We start from the raw sequence: 14589 nt of genomic DNA, 5'->3' as shown, positions 1-14589 counted from the left end.
CCTTGCCGCCCCCATCCTCCCCCCCGCCGTGAGCACGCCCCAGCTCCCACCTCTGTGGCAGCGCATGGAAACTTGGAAGCAGCAGGATGCTCCCAAGCAAGGAGGAGGCGAGGGGCTTGCCAAACGCGTAAGGGCTGCACTAACAGGCTACTCACTGTGGCCGCGCTGATTTATGAGGCTGTCTGGGAGCCCGGCCAAGTCTGTAAGTCATGGACAATTAGGAGGCGCGCTCCAGCCCTCAACCCATCCGCCTCTCGGGCTCCAGACCCGCTGTGCCCCTCCCGAGCAAGGTTGGCCCCCACGGAGACCCCCTCAGAGGGCCCCCAAGGTGCGCGTCCTGAGCCCACTTTGCAGATGAGGACACTGAAGGCCAGGATGCCAGCAGCTGGCCTCGTCCCTTGGACACTGGCCACTGAGTTGGTGGCAGTGCTCAGGATGTTGCCAGTCACCCCAAAGGCAACTCCCTCTGGCTCAAAGGCCCACTTTGACATCTTAGGGGCTCTACCCAGGGGCCAGGAGAGGAGTGCTTGCGAGGGGGACCAGAAAAGGGGGAGGCCACCCAGAATGGCCACTCCGATACCGCAAGACTAACAAGGAAGAAGCGTCAGGGCCTTCAAGCGGGAACACCTCCTAATCCCAGTGTTATGGAGCCCTAGGGTCATCGTGTCCCTGGAATCTGAGGATCATGGCACCTGGTGCCAGGGAGGGCCTCTGTGGCCGTCAGGATCTATCGTAAGCTACGGACAGGACCCTCCTCCCGCCCAGCCCTGGTGGGGCACTGGCGGTCCATGAGCCCTGAGATTTCCGGTGTCACTGGGAGCCCCAGAGCAGCACTGCACTGAGCGCTCACTCTAACGGTGGCAAAACGGAGATGCTCGCCGTCCAGTCAGGTGCCCACTCCCGCGCGTGGCTCCCAAGCATCTGAAACGTGGCCAGTGCGACCGAGGAGCTGAGTCTTTACACGGCCGTCGCTGTTAATTAATCTAAATTTAAAAATAGCCACATGTGTGGGGTTGCGGCTGAAATGCAGGAGGCCTGACTGCGTTTGCACTTCAGGTAAACACGAGCGGGTGGTTTTGCCTCTGTAGGTCCCATACCAGGGGCATGCTTGCAGGAGGCATACTGAAAAAATGATTCACTGCTCACCAGAAACGTAGCTGGAACTGGCATTTTAGACTTGACCAGGCAGCCCTCCCCCTGTGGCTAGCAGCTATCCACTGGGGCAGCACAGCTACCAGGAAAAAAAAGGTTGGCAGCCCCCTGGATGCGTGTTTGCAAAGCCTGGGTTAAACCAAGTGACACAGGCAGAGGTGCAGCAGGGCCCAGTTATGGCTGTGGCCTCGCGGCCAAGGCACGGGGTGGGGGGTGGGGCGGCAGGAGGGTGTCCCCCTTCGTGGATCCTTCCTGAGCTAGGGGAGGGGTGGGGTTCACAAGCCCTGCAATAGCCTCCCTGAGCCTGGGCCTGGCTTCCAGACCCCGCAGGGCAAGGAGGAGAAGCCACCGATGGCCTGGCCTGGCCACGCTTGTGTCCATGCCCAGCCACGCCCCCTCCCCGGACACACACGCTCAGAGCCCAGCTGGGGGGAGGGCGCCACACACCTCCGGCAGCCCAAACGGAGAAGTATTATAAACACTTACAACAACTAGACAAAACAGTCTATTGTAGCAGCCCCTCCCCTCCCCCACCCCAGCCAGGGTGAGGCTGGCATGGCGTGGGGAGCGCTTGGGCCCCGGCCAGGACATCCTCTGTTTGCACAAGCGGAGGTGTTTTCGTCTGAGGGCAGCCTGAGCCCTGTGTCCTTTGTCGCGTCTGCTACTGAAATTTCCTGTCTGTTATTCTCTTCTCCAGTAAGGCCATCTGAAACCCAAAACTTTTATTGCCCCTTTTAAAAAGGCTTTACAGCTCCCCGTCCACCTCATACCCTGCCCTGTGCTTGGAGCTGCTATTGTAGTTAGGGGAGGCTGCTGGGGCTTGGCGGCAGGAGCTGCAGGAAAGCAGGGCGAGGTATGTGGGCAACACGCGATTCCGCAAAGTCGGCAGGAAGACCCAGGGTGTAAATCTCCGGCTCGCTGGCTAGCTGGTTAGCTGAGGAGCTGGTTAACACAGCTAGCCGAGCGACATGGCCAGCAGCAGCGCAGGATTCGTGACACGCGGGGACGGGGCTGCTGTCCTGGCCACCCCTCTCCATTCAGTGCCCTTCTTACCTCCACACCCAGTTCCCTCACCTCGGACTGGGAAGCCCCACCAGCCACTCAGGCCCTTTGGGGTGAATCAAGTCAGAGGCTGGCTAGACTGGAGAGGCCTTGGGAAAGGAAACAAGGCAGAGAAGGGAGACAGGAGGCCAGGGTCGCGGTGTGGAGGGTCATGTGTAGAGGCGCAGAAACAGGCTTGGGAGCCAGGCAAGCTTGGGGTTCAGTTTTCCTTCTACAGCCGTAGCTCAGCTCTCTGAGTTCTCCCAGCTCTCTCAGCCCCGGTGTCCCCATTTGTAACAGTGCCCACCTCACATGGGTGTTGCCAAGATTAAATGAGATAATTGAATACAAAGCACCTGGTCCAGTGTTTTTTAAATGGCATTTTTTTACAAAAAATGGTGTCATTATCATTTTCATCATCAGCGGTCATGGGAAAGCAAAAGAGCTTCTAGAATGTAGTAGGGGGTCCTTATTACCAGGGGACATTCATCCCAGTTATGGTACCAAATACCCCATTTGCCAAGGAAACAAAATACTTCGAATCAAGTGTTCACTACGGATTAAGGATTAAGCAAAGCAGGCTGCCTGGAAGAGACGGGTCTGAGACTGAAACTAGAAAAGCAAAGTGGACTGAACTGTGAGGCTGCAGTCGCCTGGCTCTGGGCCTCACCTGTGATAGCTTCACAGCTTCACCGTTGTGGGTCTGGCCATCCCCCTGTGCCTTGAGCCACACCCCCGGCCACCTCCTGCAGCCTTCCCATCAGAGCCGTGAGAAAACCCTGCTGCCCCATGGAGAGAGGGGTGCCAACAGCTGGGCTGTCCTTGCTTCCGTCGCTGGCATGTGTTCCAGGACAAGAGAGAGATGGGTTTGGTCAAGCAAGCTCAGGCCCAAAGGTGGACAAAGGTACTGCTGCTCTGGGGTCTCCTCCTGCCCTTCTCAGGGGGGTCGGGGAGTGGGGAGGGTTTGCTGTCCACTGAGAGAGCACATGAACAGGACCTAAGAAGCAGATGGTGCTGGCTTCCCGGTCTCAGCCTTGCACAGTGAAGGGCTGATGGACAGTCCTTCTCGATGGCTTTTTGCGTCTTTGCCTTTGTGTCATGCCACCATCTCTTCGCCAGGATTTTGGTCTCTCCCCCTATGTCTGAACTGACCCAACAGGAAGCAAGGGGCCCAGTTTAAACATCACCACCTTCCTGTGTGGGTCACCATGTGCCAAACAGCATTCCTGACCCTGTGGATTCACAGGGAGCCAGCCAGGCCTTCTGACCCTGCACAGTTCAGTGCGGCAGCCAAGCCAGAAATGAGGAGTGAGGGGTTGGGGGTCAGGAAAGACCCTGCAGAGGGTGTGCTGTTTGCTGACCTGAAGGAGAAGGGGCCAATGGTCCAGGGAGAGGGGGAGCTGCAGGAGGCTGGTGTGGAGCGCTGTGGGCAGGGCCAGGGGGAGAGTGGGAGGGCGAGATCCCAAGAGGCCAGAAGGCTGTCGCTGTTATAGGAGGATGTCAGGTAGGATGACCTCAAGGTCAGGTCCCACTGCTATGAGAAGGTGGACAAAATGCAGAAAAGAGACCAGAGGCTGCTACCAGCAAGAGGGAGACAGTGAACCTGGAGAGGGCAGAGGGAGAGAGCGTGGGGGGAAAGGGTGACACTGAGAAAGAGTGGGCAGTGGCCTCCACAGGACTGGCTGGCAGAGCCTCACCATCTCCCTTGGCTGTCCTCGGACTCCCAGGGGTGCAAAGCGTAGCCGGCGGTGGTGCATCTGCCCAGCCCCCAGCCTGTGGGGGGCTGCCCTAAGCTGGAAGGGGTGTCAAAGTAAGTTGTCACCAGCAGTCACAGCCCAAAGCTTTGGAACAGCTAACTAGTTTTGTAAAGTTTCCTTAGTCCCTCACAGCCCTGCATCCTTTGCAGAATGGGAGAGAGAGGGGTGGAAGGACAGGCTTGACCACAGGGTAGCGGGCACCACACACACCGGCTTCATGCCCAGCGGGCCCAGGAGACGCCTGACACCCTCCGCAGCCTGAAAGCTCAGCGCTGGCTGGAGCGTCTCAATCAGCACCGTGCTCCCCGTGCTCACAGAACAAATATTTGTCAGCGATTGGATGATTGGCAAATCCTTGGTGAGGACAGGCTCATGGCTCCTTGAAGAGCCCACACTAGATAAATGGCTAGTCAGTGACCTCAGAAGCCTTAGCCTCGACCCCTTGCTGACCTGTCCACCAGAAGCAGGGTGGAAGGGCCCGTGCCCTGGGAAAGAAACGGGCGCTGGTGTGCCCACTCTCCAGGGCCATGAGACCTTGGGCGACCTTCAGCTCCCAGCACCCCTGGAAGTAGGGATCCTGATTATCCTGCTGGGGCCATCCAGGGGGATGACAGAGGTGACAGTACCCCGCCCATGGCCCCCCAGTGCAGAGAACCGGTCCTGGCCCAGGAAAGCCAGCAGAGGTGCACAGGACCCACCATCTCACCAGCAAACTGGTACCATATTGTCAAGCTGGTGCCTCATCTAGAGTGAGCGAGAGCACGAATTCTGCATCACCCACCCACGTGTACTGCGGAGACGCAGAAGGATGGCGGCTCCGTCCAGCCCTCAGGGGAGGCCCTTTAGCTAGGGAGGCTGAGGTCCCCACCCAGGAGGCAGCCAGCAGATGGTGGTGACCATCCCAAGTTCAGGGCCAGGCTCAGCAGGCCTGGCCTCTGGCCTGAAGGCCGCAAGGAAGGAAGAGGGGAGCATGTGGCTGCAACCGCGCATCCAGACTAATCGCTCCCTTCTCTCCCTTCTGAGAAGTTAGGCCTTTCGTGCCTTCATTGGGCTTTGTTTTCCTAGCAGCTCGCCTAACAGGAGCCTGCTTGCCGAGGGCCCCAGCCGAAGCCAGGCTATCGGGTAGCTGTGGCCACATCTGGAAGATGTTTGGCAGAGCCCCGGCCCCCGCCCTGCACCACAGCAGTGGGCCTCAAAGCAGCAGCTGATAAGTGCCTGCTGCCGGCTGAGGCTCCGGGAAGCTGCCGGCCTCAGACCAACAGCCTGACTTCCAGTTCTGACTAGAGGCCTCTAGCCAGTTCCAGAAGTCACATAATGGCAAAACCCAAGATGTCGGCACAAAAGGCAACTTCAAAGGCCAGCCAGGGCTGGCTCATCCCTCCTGCAAACGCCTGCTCTTCTATGCGGGGCCCCACAGTGCCCATGTCCTACGAGTTGTCACGATCGCCCCCATAATGGGCTTTACAGCCTGGAAAGGGCTCTCACACCTGTGATAACTTCCTCGTCCTAACGCTTCTTGGCCATCTTGGCGGCCCCCATCGCACAGGTTGGAAAACCGAGGATCAATGAAGTGATCTCAGAGAGAGCTGAGACTGGTTTGGGGTTTCCTGGTTATGTGTGCTGTCCACTGCCCCTCACAGGCCCCCTTGTCCTGCTGTCTGATGGCACATGGAGAACTTGGCTGTGGACCATCCAAGCCCCCAGGTGCTACATTTACTGTGAGCACCCAGGGGACTGGGCTGCTGGGTCCGTGGCCTCCACCTGAGTGGTGATGTCTCCCTCGCTGCACAGGTGCATGACCGATCATACAGGTGCACGGGTCAGATAAGGAGAGGAGGCAGACGGAAGACAAGGAGCACCTCCTGCTCTCAGCGAGCTGCCGGGCCCTGCCACACGCTGCTTTGTGTGTGCCGACTTGTGGGTCTCCACGCGTTCTAAGACAGGCACTCATTATGATTTCCATTATAAGGTCTCCTTCCTTAATTTGCAGAGAAGGGGGTTTTCGAGCTATTGCTGATTTCTGACTGGCACTGAGGTCAGTCTATGAGATACTGATGCTTCGAAATGGGCTAGGAGTTGCATTGTGCCCCCAGATGTGGTCAGCTTTGCCCTGCGGGAGGCTGTAAAGCTCATTTGTTCTTCACATTCTGCATGAGTCCATCAAATCGAGCTGTTGGTCCTGTTGCTTAATGCTTCTATGTCCTAAGTAGTGGCTGTCAGTTACTGAGAGAGCGGGTAATAAAGTCTCCCACTTGAGAAAGAGCCCCCTCTAAGTCAAAGGGGTCTGAAACAAATGGACATTCACACGGAAAAGGAATCCCAATCCTTGCCTCACACTGCACCCCCAAGTTAACTCCCAAAACCAGAAAGCTTCCAGCAGAAAACTTAGAGAACCTCTTTGTGACCTTGGATTAGGCAAAGGTTTCTTAGCTATGACACCGAAAGTGTGATACAGCAAAGAAAAAAAATCAATAAACTAGACTTCATCAAAATATAAACTTTGACCTTTCAAAAGATATCATTAAGAAAAATTTAAAAGACAAGAAATGACTGGAAGGAAATATTTGCAAAGCGTATATATGATAAAGAACTTACATCCAGAACCTATAAATTTTCAAAACTCAATGATGAGAACAGAAACAGCTCAAGAAAAAAAAAAAAAACGGGCCAAAGATTTCAGCACTTTACCCTAGATTTATGAATGGTCAACAAGCACATGAAAAGATGCCCAACATCCTTAGCCATTCAGGAAATGTAAATCAAACCACAATGAGATACCACTTCACACCCATTAGAGCGGCTGCAATCAAATTTCATGTAAATAGAATCATCCAATTTCTAGAAGAGAGAACACTACAGAGACAGAAACAGGCGGGTGGCTGCCTAGGGCTGGGGTGGGGGTGTAGGGATTGGCTACAGATGGGTGCAAGAGAACTTTTGTGGTGATGCAAAACATCCTAAAAGTGGATTGGAGGGAGGGTTGCACAACAATGTAAATTTACAAAAACTCATTGAACTTAACACAGGTAAAGTTATGGTGTGTAGATTACACATCTGTAAACCTTTTCTTTTTTTTAATCTCCCACTCTGATGGTGGAGCTGTTATTTCTCCATATAATTCTGCCAAATGCCAAAACCTCTATATCTTGAGGTTTTGTTATTAGGCACATTCAAGGTAAGAACAGTTATATCTTCCCAGTAAATCAAACGTTTTGATCTTTAAACAATGAACTATTTCTAGTAGTTCTTTTTGACTTAAAGTGTATTTTCCTGATGTGAATATAGTTTTTGGAAATTTCTCTGGCTTGGTATTTGCATAAACTTCTCCTTTCTGCCTTTTGTGTCTTTATGTCTTAGACATGTTTCTTTAAGAGCTTCTAGCTGTATTTTGTCCTTTTTATCTGGTCTTCTTTTGGATAATTGAGTTCAAGTTCTACTTTCCTATTGGTTTAGAATTTATACACTCTATTTTTGTTCTTTTAGTGGCTGCTTATCGAAGTCTATACTAAATTAATACTTTTATCTTCCTCTTGAACATCGTAAGGACTTTAGAAGCCTTTAATTCCACTTACTCCCCTCCTCACTTTAAGGCCATTATTCCCGAGCATGTTTGCTCTATCTCCACTTAGATCCCCCATGATGTTTTTGCTGCCCTTATCTGTGTCAATTTGCCCACAGGTATAACAATCTCTTTGTCCTCCATCCCGTTACACTCCTGCTGTCCCATCTGGGCTTACTTTCCTTCTGCCTCAAACATGTTCTTCAAAACTTCCTCAAGTGCAAATTGTTTGTGGGACATTTTCTTGATGTGTATTTGCCTGTAACTGTCTTTATTTTGTCCCTTTCCACTGGATATTGAATTCTAACTTGACCATCATTTGCTCTCTGCATTCTGGCAATATTATTTCTTGTGTTTCGCGCTCCCATGGTTGCTACGGAAAAGTAGGCTCTCAGCATAATTATCTTTGAAAGTAATCTATATTTTCTGACTCTTTTTCAAGTCTTCTTTTGGTCTTTGGTGTTCTGCATTTTTACTCTGTGGTGACTAGGCGTGGAATCCTTTTTTTATTTTTATTTATTTATTTATTTTAATCTTGCTTGGGATTCACTGGGTTTCTTACATTTGTGGGCAGCTTTCTTTCATTAGATCTGGAATAGTTTCAGCTCTTCAAATACAGCCCCTGACCCCATCCTACGCCTCCTCATTCCCTAGAACTCCAATCAGCAACATGTTCGCCTTCTCACTCTGTTCGCCATGTTTTTTTCATATTTCCCAGGCAGTGCAAGTTTCCTAATTTCTTTTGCCTTATCCTTCAGCTCACTAATTCCCTCTTCAGTTGTGTCTAAGCTGTTGTTAAACCATCCTTTGGCTTTTTATTTCAAATATTATGCTTTTTATTTCCAGGCGTATGCGTGTTCTTTATGAGTGTGTTCAAATCCCTTTTTATTTTTTCTATAAAACAGGTGTTTTTTTTCCTGGGCCTGATATTTCTAATACCTGAACTTTTTGCTGATCTGATTCTACTGCCTATTGTTCTGTTGGCTTTCCCTCATGGTGCCTTTTGTATTTAGTGAATTTTTGCTCTGAACGGTTCATGCGCTGTGGAACTTTGTGGAAATTTTCTGAGGCCTGAGATAAAGGCAGGTTTCTTTAGGAAATGTTTGCATTTGCGTCTGCCACACAACTGGGGCACTCCCAGTCTGAGAATCCTTTAAATTAAAATCCCTTGTCTGAGATTTAGGGATAATTGAGGGAATGTGAATTGAGGCTGCACGCAAACATGAGGGCCAGCTTATAATTAAGAATTCTTAGAGAATTGCTCCTCCTTACCTCATCACCAAGGCTTGAGATAGGCAGTGTTGATGCCATGCCTAGAGGGCAGATGGATTTTCTGGTTTGCCTTGATGGTGAGGTGAAGCCCTGGGGAACCCCAGATTCATGGAGATGGTCTGTTGGGCCCCCAACATGGCATGGCTCTACACTTTGTTTTCCTCTGGCCCCAAGGAAGCTCCAAAAATGACACTTTGGTTTACTATGAAACTAGAAAAGTTTCAGTTCTCCAAATTCAAAAAGAGAAGACAGGCTGTGCTTTGGCCATTACAACCAATAAACACCAGAACCAGCTTTAAACCCATCCCAGTCTATTGGTGACAACTCGCGTCAGTCAGCCAGTTGGTGGTAGTCACACTCCAGGAGCTACGCTCCCTCAGATGAAGATCACCCAGTCTCTAAACTCTCTCTTCAGAAAGTCCTTCCAGGCCTGACACCACACTTGCTAAAACTCTGCACCAGAACAGCAGTTTGCTTTGCTTGGGGGTCTGTGGCGCTCCCCGGCTTCACAAACAATAAATTCAGGTTTTTGTTTCAGCGGTGGCACTGCAGCCTCACCTCCCCCACTCCCTCCCCCCCCACCCCACAGACACACACCTCAAAGCAAAGCCAGTTTTAGTGTGCCACGTTCCTCTCTGGGTCCCCTTTCCCCATCCTGGCCTGAGGATTCCGCACCCCATAGCCAGCTCAAGGCAGCATTCAGGGTGGACACGTTTTATTCTATCTGGAGTTGGTAGCTGCTTTTAGTGGGAAGGTTTGTACAGGTTCTTCACGGGCTGTCTTGAACCCTTGCTTTACAGGTGAGGACACTGAGTCTCAGGACATTAAATAACTTGCTACAGGTCACACAGCCAGTAAATCACAGACTCACACTTCAGAACTCAGACAGCTGTCTCCATGGTCTATGCACTTAACCTCTGTTATTCTCAACAAATGAATCAGTAACTGGTGAATTCATTCATTCATCCAATATTTATTGAGCTGCTTCTATATGCCAGGCACTGTCTGAGGCACTGGAGATACTGCAGTAAATGAGACAGATGGCATTGCTGACCTCAGAGAGCTTACATTCCAGCGCGAGTGGGCCCAGGCGTGAGTGGAGCGCCCTGCTGAGCCCCCCTTCACAGAGGCACTCGGAGGAACCGGCAGCCAGGACAGATGGTGGCAGTCAGAGGTTGTCTCTCTGGAGGGACCTGTGCCCACAACGGCCATTCAGGCTGGATCTCAAGGCTGGGCCCCCTCCTCTAAGTGCCCATGCTTCTGGGAAGGCAGCTGCAGGGGTGAGCCCACGAAACCCGGGGGGACCTGGGCCACAGAGACGTTTCGTGACTTGCTACGGCTGAACTGACATGTGGACACAAGCCCACAGCTTGCGCTCCTTCTGCAAATGCTCCAGTGAGGATGCAGGTAAGAATTTCTGGGTCTGATGCCGCTGGATTCAGGGATGGCCAAGGCCACAGTGGCAGGCCGGCTTCTCTCTGCTGGTGGCCCTGGTGGTCACGATGGGGGAGCTATGAGCCATTCCTCTGTCCCTAACTTCACAAGCCTACGCAAAGGGCATCCCACGGACTGGGCCAAAGTCAAACCTTCTCAGCCCCGGATGTACCTGGAAGGCCTCAGCAAGTCAACACTTTTCCCCAAACTGCAAGCTAAGCAGGCCTTGGTCTCTGTCCTGTCACCCCAAGTATCATGGCTCCCCAAAAGGGCCCAACACCTGTGTCCCTTGGTCAGCAGAGCTGCTAGGGAAAGGGTGGACTTTCTGATGTCATTCAGGGAACAGCTGGGCACAGCTGCGTCCTGAGGACACTGCTCCAGCCCTGCCTGGAACACAGGGTCAGACGCCATTCTCAGCACGGGCCCTGGTCCAGGAGGCCAGGCCAGGAGACAGTGTGTCCTGGAGCTTGGCTGGCCCCTGGCCCAGCCTGACAGAGCAGTCCCCCGTCCCCTCCGGCCCTGAGGGTGGGAGGACATCTCCAGCCCCAAACCAGAGGAATGTGTAAGAGTCTCTGGAGGTCTTCCCAAGCTGGGTGACTCCTGTGGGCTAAGGTGGCATGCTGGCCCTCTCCAAGAGTGGCAATGGGTACAGCTGCAGAGATCTTGGCAGTTTCCGGAAACTCACACTGTGCTTACCATTGACCTGGTCAGAACTCACCACTGAGATCTGAGGACTTGGTAAAGGCTGTCCCCAGAATCCTATACGTGGGCCACTGTGGTCTGAGACTTCCCTTGGTTAAGAAATCACTGCTCACCTAGCTTATGCCCAGCAGGATACTGGGGGGCAAGTCATCATTCACCCTCAGCTTGAATTCTAGTTCCAAAACTTCCGGTGGCATCATGCCACCTGCCACGTCAAGCTACACGCCTCCCAGCAGGCTGGCCTCAGCTGCTCCTCAAGCCTGTCTCCTGTTAGGTCACAGACCCCACCCTCAGCATGTACTTTATGCCTCTGTGTGGGTGGAGGGTGGGGGGAGAGGGGGGGAGTGTGTGTGTAAGGGGTGCCCTCGTGCTGTCCCCTGCACCTGGGTACCCCGAGTGTGCCTCTGCACCCCACCTTTGAAAATCTTGCTCATTCTCCCATTCTCCAAGAGTTGGCTCAAACCCTAGTTCTTCCGTAGCCTCTCCCATGGCCGTCCCAAACGTCCCCTTCCCCGAACCACTCATGCTGAGGGGTGACTTGTATCTACACGTGCACCTCCCTGCCTGATGGAGCCCCCACCAGGAGCCCGAAGCCCTGACTCGGTCTCCCCTCCAGCTCCCCAGCCCTGGGGTCAGCTGCCACCCTGTCTGCGTGTGATGGACGGAGAGCTTCCTGGTGTTTTTATTAATTTTTAGTTTACTTTTTACTACATAAGCAACACACAGGCGACGACTGTAGTGTTCAGAACAACCATCTAACTTTTTCATAGACGACCCCAACCATTCACGTGTGTTGTTGAAAAATTCAAACGTGAAGATGAACCAGAAGCGCATTCAAATCCCTGACACTGCGGGCCATGTTCCCTGCGGACACCCACTAGGGCTGCAGCTCTAAATCTGCTGTGTGTGTGAACTCACTTAATCCTCAGATGGCCCCAGAGGGGGAGGTGCTGTTATCACCCCTGTGTTACAGCTGAGGGACCAGGAGTGCAGAGAAGCCAGCGTGCCCGAGGCCAAGGTCGGTGAAGGGGCAGAGCCCACGGTCTCGCAGCTATGCCCTCCTGCGCACGCCACATCCACCGCTCAGGTGCACTGGCACACTTCTGCAGCCTCCTTGTCTCACCTGCAGTGCCTCTCAAACACCTTCCTGAGTCAGGGGCGCTGTGTCCTTTCTCAAGTCTGTCACCTCCCAGACCACCGGGTCAGCCCCACCCTAGACAGGGTGGACGGGAGCTGGGCGGGGGGAGGGGTGCACTCCGTCTATGGTCTGGCCCCAGGAACCCTTCCCAGAGGCCAGGCCGGCTGCTCCGCCCCAGCTGACTGGCGGAGTCAAGGATTTCAGCTCCCGACGGAGGAAAGGCCAAGTCTACTGCAACTCAGCTTCCCAGAGGCCAGGGGCCCGTTCCAGGTCTGCGAGTCTGCAGTCCAGGCCCGCCAGCTCGGGGGGGAGTGGCAGGAGGCCCGGACAGTGAGGGTGCTGCCCTCCACCCGAGGCAGACACTGCGCAGAGTTCTAACCACGTGAAACCTTCTTCCCTCCCTGAGTGGTGTGAGTACCCTGAAGCACAAGACACTCAGGGTACGTGGGAGGACGCGCTGCACCCTGGAACGAGGGCCCCTGGGATCCTCAGGTCCGGGACAGCCTCCCTCATTTCACAGGGACAACGGTGGACCCTCTATGCCATAGAGAGGCTCCCCACTCATCACCTGGGAGCTGCCTAGACAGGTGTGGGGCTGGCGCCACCCAGATAGGGGCAGCTTCATGTGAGCCCCTCATTCCAAGTGCGTCTGGGAGCGTTTTCAAAGCCAGAGCATCTGTGAACTGAAGCCCACTCCCCTGGCCTTCCAGGGGCCAGACCCCATGCTCAGAGTTCTTGACTCAGGCATTCGGACTTTGACACAGAGGGAGGAAAACAGCCGTGGCTAGAGAGTGCAGGCTGAGGAAGGGCTCATTTCTCAGCCACAGCACAGGGGCCTAAGGGGCACCCAACTTTTATTCTAATGAGTGAGAATTTTGCGGAAAAGGGACGATGACAAGGCAGGAGAGGGTGCTCCCTGTCCTGGGCAGCTCAGGGTACAGCTAGAGGGGCCTCCGTGAGCACCCAGCCTATACGAGGTGGTACAAATTCTCGCCCCAACAGAGTCCAGGCAAAGGGGGATTTGAGGGCTCAGGGCACAGAGGAAGCCAGGGTGGCATCCTCGGACTGAGGCATTTGCTCTTGGCACTGAAGAGTGTAGCCTCAACACAGTGAGAGGACCACAGGGCGAGAGTCAGAGGGCTTTCCGCTGACCCACCACAAAACCTCAGCTCCTCCTCACAGCCTCACGACCTTGGCCATGAAATGCACTGGGGCCAACCTCCTCACGGGGCCAGGCCGGGCCCCCGGGCTGTCCTTCCACAGGGGCGTGGGCGCACTGGGGTTGCTGCAGCATTCGTGTTGTGAGCACATTTTCTCTGCTTAGGTGGTATGTTCGTATGGACCCCAGAAGATGGTGGCCATGAGTCCTGGTGAGCTGAGACGCAGAAAGGTCAGGTAGCCATGGTGTGTAGGCCTCCCACCTGGTGAATGCAGGAGAGGCTCAGGCAGGCCTGAGCCTGATCGCTGCAGGCTAGTTAGGGCTCCGTGTCCCGGCCAGGAGGGAGGATCCCTGAAACCCCCAGCCCACTCCCAGACCCACCACAGCCAGACCTGTGCCTGGGGAAAAAGACGCAGTGAACGTTCCAGACAGAGGCGACCCTGACCCCAACAACCAGCAGCCCCTTTCCCCGTGCTGGTCCCTGGATGTCCAATCCCCCATGGCATCCAAGCCCCCCGCCCAGTCCCTTTAAGGATAGCAGGGACCTGGTATCTATCCTCCAGGCCCAAGAAAGCAAATCCCGCCCCTTATCTGCAAGAAGGCACTGGGCTTCTCAGAAGAACCACTTCTTCGGGCAGCTAACCTGTGACCACCTCACAGCCGTTCCACGAGGGATGGCCTGAGTGACCCTGTGCCCTACTGGCCTCCTGGGTCATGGGGTTGCTGTGAGCCAAGCTCCTCAGACAGGCATCCCACATTCTTCCAAGATGACGCCTTCGAAGGCTGGGGTGCAGGTGAGGGCAGGCTCCCCATCTGCTCCTTCCCCTGAAACTGCAGCCTTGATTCAAAACACATGTGGCCGTCCAGGGCCACAGGACCTCTGACATCCAGGCCCAGGCGTGTAGACACAAAGACACGCACATGGCATTTAGAAGTGTCACCCCACATGAGGCCAGCCCCGAGTGTCCAAGGCTGGGCTCCCCACAACTGCCCTCCCACCCCCGCAGTCTGACAGCTCTCCCCCGACACCTGCTCAGCCTCTTACTCCAGACACACCTGCTGGTTACGCCCCCCTTCCCACCAACACCAAGCCTCTCCCACCCAGGGGCCTCCAGAGCTGTGCCTAACCCAGGTGCCCTCGGCCCCCAGGAGACATGCTTGGACCCGCTCCAAGCTGAGTTGGAGCCCTCTCCTTGTGCCACAGTAGCCTGTGCCCATGTCTGTCCTGCCTCAGCTTCCCAGCCCCCACCAGCCCTGGAGCACCCTCAGGGCAGGGCTAGTGGCTGGGCACTGAGTGCGCTCGGGAAGCTTTGAATGAGCCAGAGATGCTGTAAGAGAGCTCGCTGGGGACCACGCCAGCCTGCCAAACAGGAAG

The sequence above is a fragment of the Hipposideros armiger genome, unplaced genomic scaffold (genome assembly GCF_001890085.2).
Source record: "Hipposideros armiger isolate ML-2016 unplaced genomic scaffold, ASM189008v1 scaffold_3, whole genome shotgun sequence".
Classification (NCBI taxonomy): Eukaryota; Metazoa; Chordata; class Mammalia; order Chiroptera; family Hipposideridae; genus Hipposideros; species Hipposideros armiger.
Note: the sequence above shows the minus strand (reverse complement) of the source record.